Source organism: Ursus maritimus, unplaced genomic scaffold (assembly GCF_017311325.1).
Source record: "Ursus maritimus isolate PB19 unplaced genomic scaffold, ASM1731132v1 scaffold_4, whole genome shotgun sequence".
Lineage (NCBI taxonomy): Eukaryota > Metazoa > Chordata > Mammalia > Carnivora > Ursidae > Ursus > Ursus maritimus.
In genome coordinates this window covers 41,200,689-41,211,501 of record NW_024426552.1, presented here as the reverse complement: position 1 = coordinate 41,211,501, position 10,813 = coordinate 41,200,689, and the positions used below count along the sequence as shown (strand labels likewise).

Below are 10,813 nucleotides of genomic sequence, written 5' to 3'. Positions count from 1 at the left end.
AAAACAGATAGAGACAAAGGATTTAGTTCTGTAAAGAAAAAATTAAAAAGTAAAAACAATAGTAGCTGGAAGAGTCCTTTGGAATCAAGCTTCATCTCTCCAGATGTGTGTCCACCAGCACCCAAAATTAATCTAGGTCACTCAGCTGTTCAACAAAGTGTCATTTATTCATTTGCTCACTGCTTCAAAAATTCATCCAAGTCTTATACATATTTTCTACATAGATAATCATGCTACCTGTGAAAACGGACATTTTTATATCTTCCTCCCCAACCTGAATACGTTTTATTTCCTTTCCTTATCTTATTGTATTAGCTAGGACTTCCAGTACACAATTGAAAAGAGAGGGCATCCTTGACTTGTTCCTGATCTTAGTGGGAATTGCTTTGTATTTTTAATCTATTCTCCAAAAATTATCCCTTCTCTGCTCTCTTTTAATAAAGAAATATAAGAAAGAATTCATTGTTTGCCAACACGAAGCTGGCTCTAAATTGTGGCAAGTTACAAAATAGTCACTATAATATGAAAAGAGAAGTTTAAAAAATAAACCAGTAACTGGAAATTGCTATTTTTAATCTTTTGAATATATTTAAAATTATGAAAACATATGCCAGGCAGGTCAGAAATAAGTGGCTAAAAATGACTTTCAAGGGTCAAAAACTGCCCAAAACTCCAGATTCCTTTCTTTACTTCAAACTATTTTTAATGACTTGCACTTAAATTTAAATTGATCATAGAAAATAAAAACAAATAGAAGCCAGTGAAAACAAAAAGTCACCTATTAACCAAAAGACAATTCCTCTATCATGATCTTATTTTGTTCTGACTTAAGATTTTCTGTATGTATTTGATATAGATCTTTTTCAAATGCACATGGTTTTATAACCAGAAAATTGTAGTCAACCAATTTGCTATTATTAAGTACTCAAGTTCTCTATAATTTTTGCTTTTTGGGGATATTTACATTGCTTCCATATTTTGCAATTATATGCGGTGGCAAACAAAAATAATTGACTTGGAGAACACTTTCAGAAAGACAAAAATGCTCCAGTCATACAGAGAACTTAAAAGCAGCCCCATATTACACTATTGGGCATACTTACAATACTTACAACACTTAGAAAAAGAAACCCTAAAGATCTTTATTTTTAACCAAGTTTCAGTTTCAGTAAAATTAGGTGATCAATCAACTTGTTTTCACCAGCTGATTGACTGTGTTCTTTTGGGGCACATTACTTGAAACTTAGTGCACTGAGTATGGACACAGTAAAACGAGATTCACATTTGAAAAAGTTTATCCTGTCAACTATGTGGAAAACTGATCAGAGGGAAATGAAATAACTGGATCTGGAATACAAACTCTGATGCAGTTGTATTAATCAAAGTGAAAATGAAGACCTGAATTAAAATTCTAAGAAGACACATAAAAGGGAGGTAAAAGTCCATGACAAACTGAAAATATTAGATTTGTAGGGTAAGAAAGAAGGAGTAGATAAAGACAATGTTTGAGTTTATATAATGAGCAATTATGTGAATTTTTGTGCTATTAACTGTGGAAGTAATTTCAGGGGGAATATGATGAGTTCAAGTATAGAAAATGAATTTGAATTGTTTATCAGACATCCCAAGAGCATTCTGATAGATGGCTTAATTTATGGATTTTAAGCCTTGAAAAAAGATCTGGGTTAGAGATACTTCTAGAATCAACAGCACAAAAGTGGGAAATAAACTGAAGAATAGATACAATGACCCAAGTACAGGATATAATGCATAAAGAGAAAATGAAGAATGGAACCTTTAAGAGCAACTCATTTAACAAGTTAAATATAAAAACTCATGAAGGACTTTGACAAGAAACAGCGAAAGATAACATGCTAAAAATGAGAATAAAAGAGCTGCTAGTTTGGTTAAGAGAGAGAAGTTTCAGAATGAATATATGATAATTCTGTCATATATTTACAAAGAGCTCAAGGAGAAAAAGTATTACAAAGGGACCCCCCCATACCCTGGCCTCACGACTCCACGTAAAGGAAGTGCTCTTAAAATAACTTTTCTGGCTGCTTTTTCCCCAGAGAAAAGTGACTGATGAGCATGGGGAGCTGGAAGAAGGAGCTTGCAGCTACCACGCCTTCCCTCATATTCCTTGCCATGCAGGGGGCTTGCCTCTGTGAAGGAGGCTTACAGCCTGAGATACGTTTGATTCATGGAAGTTTAGAGAGCCCATCTGACTGCACATAGAATCCATGCCCTTCAACTCAGGTGTTGTGATAATGCTGACATTCTAATCTCCCTTCCCACTGACCCATGTCCTATTTCTCAACTGTTTCAGAACTCAGGCATGAAAGAGAATGCTGTTATGTATTGACTGATTCAAGCATCGGTAATAAGGATTGAATAGCGTTCGTCCACCTAACAGAGGCAGGATGTGGTTACAAATAACCGTATAATCATAATCAGAGCAGTTTTATTGGAAGCCAGACTGTAATCTGTTGGACAATAAATGTGTTACAAGTGGTGATCAGAAGGATGGATTATTCCTACCAGAGTGTTGGCTTTTGAAAGAAAAGAAACAGTGTGCTCACTTGGGAGGACTCGGTGCTGAGGGAGCTCTGCGACGAAGCTACTGTTACTGCTTTTTAATGTGAACAGAGCACAACATGTTTAACGTTTTAGGGTAAAATGAGCTGAAGGTGCAGGAGACAGAGCGGACTTGATGAAATGTAGTCCTTGAAGTAGTGAGAGGACATCAATTTCAGAGCACAGGTGGGCAGAGCCAGGCAGGTGTGGGCAGAGCCAGGCAGGTAAGGGCAGGTTTAGGGGAACAAAGAGCTAAGAACGTGAAGCCAAGTAAGACAGGAGCTTTCTTTGCTAGGAGCACATTCTAGGGTTGTTGAGGGAGACCAACTGAATCAAGCTCAGCATGATGCAAGGTGTAAGATAAGATTTGAAAATCTAGCTCTTCTCCTATAGAGTGATTCCTCTCCAATTTCAGAGCACTCATTTATTTTCCCATAGGGAATTAAAAAACTGGAGAATGAGCTTCTGATACAGCCTCTACACGAAGACAGTTTAATACTCAAGAAGAGTGCTATCACTCAAATCATTGTTGGGACAATTTACGTCGGTCTTTTAAGGCTTCTTCAATATCTTGGCCTAATATCCTGCATAAATACTTGACAAGTAGCCCGTTAACTGTTAAAGAGTGTGTGTATTTCGTTTTGGGAACTTCTGAGATCGGATGGTTTAACATTTTTGTGAGATTTCTGTCCAAGGTATATAAGATATGAGAAGAAATTTATTTTGAAAATATTCTGAATCTAGAGTATCTTCAAAAAAACTACAATGTATATAATCAAGACATTCGTCTGTCAAAGCCTGAGTCAGCACATGAATGTGCACAAGGCAGAGAGGTGTAGGGAAGGCAATAAACCAAAATAAGATACTAAACCTGTGTATAAGACTGGTTTGAGTCCAGCTTCCCTTTCCCTAGTTTGATCTCTGGCACGTTGCTTAATCTTTTCTTTCAGCTCCTTTCCTTGTAAACTACGGAGGGAAAGGAGGGAGAAGAGCAGCTTTTATTGACCACTAACTTTGTTTGCTGTGCTCTGCTGGGAGATTTATTTACTAGAGAGAGCAGTAAATGTAGTGGTGATGGATATGAAATCTGGAGCCAGGCTTCCTAAGTTTGAGGTTTGGCTCCCCCACTGAAGAGCCGCATGACCGAAGTTCATTTCTTAAATTCTTTATGCCAATGTTGACTCACCTGTAAAATGCCAATGACAACAAAGGTTGATGACTCACTTGCAATACCTTGTGATTATTAAGTGAGCTACTGAATGGAAGCTCTTCCAACTGTGTCTAGAACAGTTGGTAAGCAGAACATAAATATGAGTTATTTTATAAATTACCTCACAGGGTGGTTGCAACAATCAAATGAAGTAATAGAAAAGAAAAAAACAAACACTGCTTAGCACAGTGCCTGGTACCTAAGAGATTCATGACAAATTGTCCCTATAATTATATTTTCTAAGGATTTGGTTGACGTCTTGTCATTACGCGATATTTATTACTATTTTCAAGATAAAGCAACTGAAACAATAAAATTCCAAGAAACTTTGAACCACTGGAAAATAAAATCCAGAATCCAAGTTCTATTCTAAATAGTTTTTAAAAGTCTGTGCTCCTTCCATTAATTCGTTCTATATAATGAGTCAAAATTTAATAATGCCTACTTCATAGTGTTATTGTAAGGATGAAAGGAGTCAATATTTATAAAATGCTTTGTGAACAGTAGGAGTTGAATTAATCTATGTATCATTACATGCCATGGAAAAGTCTATATTCACAAGTCTTACCTACCATCATATTCCAAGAGAATATGAACTCCAAGTGTGGACCACAATTTATGATATCGCAACATAGCCTGTCTCAAAGTCTCTCCTAATTTGCAAGAGAATTCAGAGGAAGAACAGATAGGGTGAGGCCTCTGAATCTACTTTATGGATAGCTGGCACCAGAATTGATATAGAACATGAATATTACAGCTTCTATGTGAGGCAAACAAATGAGTACTTTTTTCCTACCCAAAACCAAAACACACATGTTCCTCTAAATAAATGATAATGTACCACCGTGTGTGAAAAAAGAGATTTATAGCAAGATGTATTAAGTGTCTGAAAAATAAATCAGTGAAAATGACACTGTACGGAAAACCGATACTGAAATTTGGAGCAATACAAAAGGAGTAAGTTATGTAAAAGAATACATTTCTTCATAAATTGAAATACAATTAATTGTAAATGTGCCTAACTCATTAAAAGTTAAAAGGCGTTCATTTCAGCTAGCTTATAATATGAGCCTGGAAAAGCTTGTTGGTTTTTAATTTCAATATACATTTCATTTTCTATAAATATTATGATGAACATATCTATAAAATTAACAATAGGCAGGAAAAGCAATGCCTAATAAACCTAGTATCAAGAATTACTGAGTGCAAATTAACTACACAATTCATAAGTGGTGTAATTAGTTTTTAATTAATAATCCACTTGACCTTTTAGGAACTAGATGATATTTCTTTATTGCTGAATCACACTAGAGACAAGTAGGAGCTATTCTTCAATATTTGTATCAGGTGGCAAATAGCCTGAATGATTAGTTGTCATGGTTAGTTTGCTTGAAAAGTAAATATTTTTCCCTACCAGCATTTTTGTAAGAACTTGAAATTTATCTAAAAAGAATTAACTAATGTTTGGTATTTAAAGAATGCTAACCATTTTTAGCATTATGGGACCACAAGATCCAATGATGAAGAGCAGTTATTCTGAAAAATAAGACCATCTCACTTGATTAACAAATGCAGAGTTTACCAATATTTCAGAAAGGAACCACATATAACCCCAAATAATCAGATACTCAGCATCAAGATGGGATTCCTTAATATAGTTGGGGATTTCCCCTGAAATATAGTCTGAAACTTGCTCAGACTCTATTTTTCTTTAATATTTAAGGAATTCTGTTTATTACCTATGTCTTGGAATCCATAAGCATTTAACATAAACTGTTCTCTAGTAAACTGTGGAAGCTGAAAGGAATTATATATAGTATCACCACAGAAGCATAAAACCTCAGGCTTCAGGAAAACAAAGTAAAACAAAGATTCCTGATAAAATCTATCTTTCTCTCTCCTCCTATCAAATGTTTTAATTACCACTTTCTAGTCTGAATTATTTAAAAACCGTATCTAGAATAGATTTGCAATTCTTTGTTATCTATCCATCCATCATTTATCATCCATCTACTCATCCACCCGTCATCTATCTATAGTAATTTATTGTAGAATGGATTTACATAATTTTCCCACTTCCAATTTAAAGGCATCACTGCCTGAAGTCGCATCTATTCCCAGATTCTTCCGTTACATGAGTCAACAACACTTTCGGATAATAAATGTCAACGTAGATACACATACTTCCTGCTGTTTCACAACAAAAAGAATACTGACGTGTAAAATTAGACCAGATACTGGAGTTTGATGATAGAGCACTAACTCTTCTAACACTTAGGCTTGTGAAAAATGTTACACTGCTCAGGAAAAACAAATTTTTCAGGAGGTCAGGGTATATAACGTAAAAAACCTGATTAATTTTTTGGGGTTTTTTTTTATTATCAATAGAAATAGTTCTTTCCAGTTTTGCCTCTGCCAAATTTATTTTTCACATCCTCCAAAGATTCTTCTTATCTTACTTTAGATATTTTGTGAAATATTATGCATTTTGTGGCCTGGGGTAAAATAACCATGCTATCCACGTATTCTAGAGGCTAATGTTTTTCAATTACTCTTTCTGGCTAAAAAAAATTATATAACATTTTGTATTATTTAAAAATAGTTCATTACATTAAAAAGATCAGAGTAATTAGGAAATATTTCTCAATTTCATTAATCCACAAAGAATAATAAACCATAAAGGAAAATGGGCTGAGTTAGCATTCCCACTTTTAATTCAGACCTTCACAGCAGACAAGCTATGAGCTCCTGAAAACAAGGAAAAACAAAGTGGTTTAGGTTAGTAGTTGGTATAGGAATTCATCTTAGTATAGGAACTATATTATTTTGGAAAAATAGTTTAACCAACCCTTAAATGGTAACAATTTAGATCCAAGAAAAGGGTGTTACAAAGGCTTCAGAGAAGGCCAAACTGCCCTGTTTAAGATAAAGAGAGAAAATGTCTTTGTTGTTGCAAAGAAGGTGGAGCAAGATGAAAGATCCTAGCAGTGAAAAGAAAAGACAAAGTGAGATGATCCAGGGGAGAAAGAGGCATGAGTGCTGCTATAGACTAAATGTTTGTGCACCCCCAAAGTCATAAACTGAAATCTTATTTGGAGGTGGAGCCTACGAAAAGTGATTTGGTTATACGGGTAGAACCCTCATGAATGGATTTGGTGCTCTTATGAAAGAGATCCCAGGAGCTCCCTCCCACCAGTGAGCACACAGCAAGAAGACAGTGGTTTATGGATCAGGAAACGGACCCTCACCAGACACTGCGCGGCCAACTTCATCTCGGACTCCCCAGCCTCCAGCTCTATAAGAAATCCTTTTCTGTTGTTTACGAGGCACTCAGTCTGTGGTACTCTGTTACAGCAGCCCAAACCCAACCGCCCACCAATGGCTGAATGGATAAACAATATGTGGGATATGCGTACAATAGAAAATGATTCAGACTTAACCAGGACTAAAGTTCTGACGTGTCACACATGCTACAACATTGAAGACATTATGCAAAGTGAGAGAAACCAGCTGCCAAAGGACAAATACTGTAGAATGCCTCTTATCTGAGGTACCTAGAATAGCCAAATCCATAGAGTGGAATGGTGGTTGCCAGGGACTGGAGGAAGAGGAAAATGGGGAGTTAATTTTACTGTTTCAGTTAATTTTACAAAGTTTCAGTTGAGAAAATGAAAAGTTCTGGATGATGGATGGTGGTGACAGTTGCACAGGATTATGAGTGTACTTAGTGCCGCTGAATTTAAAAAATGGTTAAAATGGCAGCTTTTGTGCAATGTATATCTTATCACAATGAAAAACTTTATTTAGAAGTCGACAATGGAGATTTTCAAGAATAAGGATGCCTACAGTTCCATTTGAAGTTGTTTGTGATACAAACCCCACTGGTTTTCTACCACTGAAGTCTTTAGAAAAATATAGTGTGTTCACGTTGTAAAATTTTAAGAGGCTCATGTTGATCAATGTGGCTCAGCATATACAGAATCAAAGCCCAAGAGGCAGAGAAGACTGAATACGTAAATTCCCTGGGAACTTGCTTAGGAAGAATTTTGGACTTTTGTAAATCATGCTATTAAGAGACATAAGGTAACTTTTGTCCCTGAGATGTGGAGGAGGCCCCCAGCTGATATACACATGACCTTCCCAAAGAAAGGTACAAGAAAACATTGTGGTTAAACTCCGGGGAGTAAGAGGTGCCTCTTTCTTTTTTGCTCCGGTAGATACCTTAGGCACCATTTCTTGCTTTGTCCAAGAGGATGCATCAAATTAAAAACAAAATTGTTAAGAAAAACTGTATGCTTCAAAACTACCTTTACCTCTGCCTCCCCAAATAGACATACTCCAAAGATTTTGTATAAGTTTTACTTCTCACTTTAAGATAATCAAAATGTAGTTATATTTATGTATAATAAAAATAATGCATGAAATATTACTTATTTACTCTTGAGACTTCCAAGTTTTCTTTGGAATATCACTTTTATTAAAAATAAACATGTGATACCAGTTAGGGATCCATGTAGGGTGTTAGCTCTTCAGTATCAGCAGTTCTGAGAGGCAGAAGAGTACAGGAGGTAAGAGAACCCAGGTATGAATTTAGACAAAACTAGAATAATATTCTGTGGCCTTGGAAAAATTGCTTGTGTCTTTTTTCTTAAAAGACTGCTATGGAGGGGCGCCTGGGTGGCACAGCGGTTGAGCGTCTGCCTTCGGCTCAGGGCGTGATCCCGGCGTTATGGGATCGAGCCCCACATCAGGCTCCTCCGCTAGGAGCCTGCTTCTTCCTCTCCCACTCCCCCTGCTTGTGTTCCCTCTCTCGCTGGCTGTCTCTGTCTCTGTCGAATAAATAAAATAAAAAATCTTAAAAAAAAAAAAAAAGACTGCTATGGACACAGCACCTCGCCTCCCCCTCATGCTGCCCCCTCCCTCTGGACCCTGGTGACTCAGGCCTTTGTTTGCCCTTCCTAGTAGAGGCGGAGTGCCTTCTGGTGGAGAGCTTGGATGGGGAACACGACTTCGGGAAGCCTTACCACCTTCTGGACGTGGTGATCTGGGTCTTCCCCCAGGGAAACCACCCTACCATCCTCACCTCCCATGATGTGGGTGGGCCTCAATCACAAGCTATGCTCCAACACCTTCTTCAACTTTGAGATCAAGCAAGAGATCACCAAGCACTTTTTGGTGTGCCACGTGGATGCCCTGGTCAGCAGGTGGGGGCTCACGGTTTCCCCAGGGGTACCAGTTCCCCTCCATGGAGCAGCTGGCTGCCATGCTCCCCAGCGGGGTACAATACATGATTGAGTTCAGAGTGGGATCTAGAGCCTATGTGCTGGCCAAGTTTGCACCCATCTTCCCCAAACTGGTGGAGGAGCTGGTGCTGATGAACCCTGATCGCAGTAGGAAGGCTGGATCAACTGCGTGGCCACCAAGCTCTCTGACCTGACTGGCACTTTACCTGACACAGTGCTATCCCACTTCTTCTGCCAGAAATTGCTGGTGAACAACACAGAGCTGGTTCAGAGCTACTGGCAGCAGACTGGAACATAGTGAGCCATGCCAACCCGCAGCTCTTCTGGAACATGTACAACAGCTGCAGAGACCTGGACATTAACCTGCCCGGAGCAGTGCCCAATGCCAGACCCTCTGCCTGGTGATGCTGGTGGGTTGGGGATAAGGTGTCTGCCGAGGATGGGGTGGTGGAGTGCCACTCCAAACTGGATCCAACCACTACGACCTTTCTAAAGGTGGCAGATTCCAGGGGGCTCCCCAGGTCACATAGCCAGGGAAGCTGACTGAGGCCTTCAAATACTTCCTGCAAGGCATGGGCCACATGCCCTTGGCCAGCAGGGCCAGCCTTGCCCGCATCTCTCACTGGTGCCAGCTCAGTGGAAGGCAGCAACCCGTAGGCCTGCACCCACTCAGAGAGTGGTGAGGCACTGGGCCATATCAGTCACACCATGGAGTTGTCCTGGTGGAGCCCTTGGCCCAGCAAAGACACCCACCTCCCCCATCCACATACTGCAATCGTCCTGCCAGCTCATTTTCCCTGTCTGAGCCAAGGCCCTGAGGTAAAAAGTTGCCTGATCCTCCATCTCCATGGGGACCTGACTTGGGGGCTGAGGTTAAATCCTGGGATAGCCCATGGGGGTTGGACGTATTACCCCTGAGAACTTCTTGGTGTCTGCTTTTGGGAGCCAGTATGTGGTTGAGGCTGTGTTGGCTGAGGGTCTCAGTAGACCCTCATTTTTGCCCCCATGTTCCATGGACAACAACCCAATTAGCAGCAGTGTGCCCACGGCCACCAGAAACATGGTGTTGCTAGGGAGAGTTTTGGTCACATGATGCCAACATTTGATGTGGGCATCACTAAGAAAGAAGAGAGTTTATCTGAAGAGATATGATCCAAGGCAGTGAGACTTCTGCAGGCCTGCATCACCATCTCAGGACTATTGGAGTGGCTTGGGCTGGGGCTTGGTGGTCCTGTGGTGGGAAGTGAAGGTTTCTGAAGTGAACATGGGCCAGGCTGAGGAGAAAGGATCTCTATGTACACAGGTCCCCTCCTTTCACCTGTAGCCCAGGACTATGCCATACACTTCCTGCCCACCCACACTATCAGGGAGAATCTCCTGGCCCAGGAACCAAAGCCATTTGTCTTGGAGCCTGAATCAATTGCCACAAACCCTAAAACAAGTGAAAGAGCAGAGAAAACAATGAAAACTGCAGGCTTGTGGAGGGGGAAGCTGTGTGGGGGGGTGCTCTGAGACTGAGAGGACCCCTGCATCCACATTTCCTTTACACATATCACCCCCTTCTAGAATCCTAGGTCATTACTAGACAGTTCTAAAGCCTGGTGGAGTATTAGTCTGTCCCCAGTTGTATTCATGCACATGCTTCCTTTGAATATCAAATGTGACCATTTGAAAAGCTGATAGAATTAATCCTTAACTATAGATAGAATTAATCCTTAACTATAGATAGCGTTGCAAATCTTGGATTTTTTTTTTTCCTGAGGAGATCTATAAATATAGATAT

General features: G+C 39.5%; 1 pseudogene; it reads left to right on the top strand.

Annotated features, from left to right (window-relative positions):
* Window positions 1-8,797: 8,797 nt before the first annotated feature.
* LOC103662009 lies at window positions 8,798-10,031 on the top strand (annotated as a pseudogene).
* Window positions 10,032-10,813: the final 782 nt, after the last annotated feature.